Source organism: Dioscorea cayenensis, unplaced genomic scaffold, assembly GCF_009730915.1.
Source record: "Dioscorea cayenensis subsp. rotundata cultivar TDr96_F1 unplaced genomic scaffold, TDr96_F1_v2_PseudoChromosome.rev07_lg8_w22 25.fasta BLBR01001400.1, whole genome shotgun sequence".
NCBI lineage: Eukaryota > Viridiplantae > Streptophyta > Magnoliopsida > Dioscoreales > Dioscoreaceae > Dioscorea > Dioscorea cayenensis.
Genome location: NW_024087791.1, coordinates 1 through 822, shown reverse-complemented (window position 1 = coordinate 822; position 822 = coordinate 1). Strand labels below are relative to the sequence as shown.

Genomic DNA, 822 nt, shown 5'->3' with positions numbered 1-822 from the left:
CAGTCATTCGGGTTTCCAAACCTGAGACTCTATTTTTCACCTTAGGGGCTTGTTGTTGTTGTTGGAAACCGGTGGCCCCATGGCCTTTTGTGGACCTTGATTACTCCATGAGAAATTGGGATGATTCTTCCAACCCGGATTGTAGGTATTGTTATATGGGTTTCCTTGAGGTCTCATGCCATTACCTACAAAATCAACATTCTCCACCGAAGAAACATCATAAATAGAGATCAGGCAATTAGAGGGAGCATGTCCTCCACCACACCTGATGCAATTAGTCACGGCCGCCACTCTATTTGAAGTTAGAAGATCTAACTTCTTACTCTAATTTTCCACTTGGGCCGCCAATGAAGTTACCGCATCTATCTCATGGAGACCGGTCACCTTTTTCTTCTTTCTAGCATTCTATTGGTAGCTATTTAACCCCATTTATTCAATCAACTGACAGGCCTCATCGGGGGTCTTGCTACCTAAGGTACCTCCTGCTGCTGCATCCAAGAGTTGCCTTGTACTCGGGTTCAAACCATTGTAAAAGGCTTGAACAATCATCCACTCCGGGAATCCGTGTTGCGGGCACTTCCTCAGGAGATCCTTGAACCTTTCCCATGTCTCGAATAGAGACTCCGATTCCAACTGAACAAAGGATGAGATCTCATTCCTAAGTTTTGCTGATTTTCTGGGAGGGAAATAACGGGTTAGAAAAGCTTCCACCATCTCCTCCCACATGGTAATTGACACTCTAGGTAACGAGTGTAGCCACTTGTGTAGATAAATAAGTCCCTTATACTTAGAGCTTTGAGGAGTATACCTTGGGTTGACTTG

At 44.6% G+C, this 822-nt stretch overlaps 1 non-coding gene across 1 annotated transcript; it reads left to right on the top strand.

Annotated features, from left to right (window-relative positions):
- Positions 1-559: 559 nt before the first annotated feature.
- Positions 560-666, top strand: LOC120256337. The gene has a single exon (XR_005535275.1). It is a non-coding gene; the product is annotated as a small nucleolar RNA R71 (small nucleolar RNA).
- Positions 667-822: the final 156 nt, after the last annotated feature.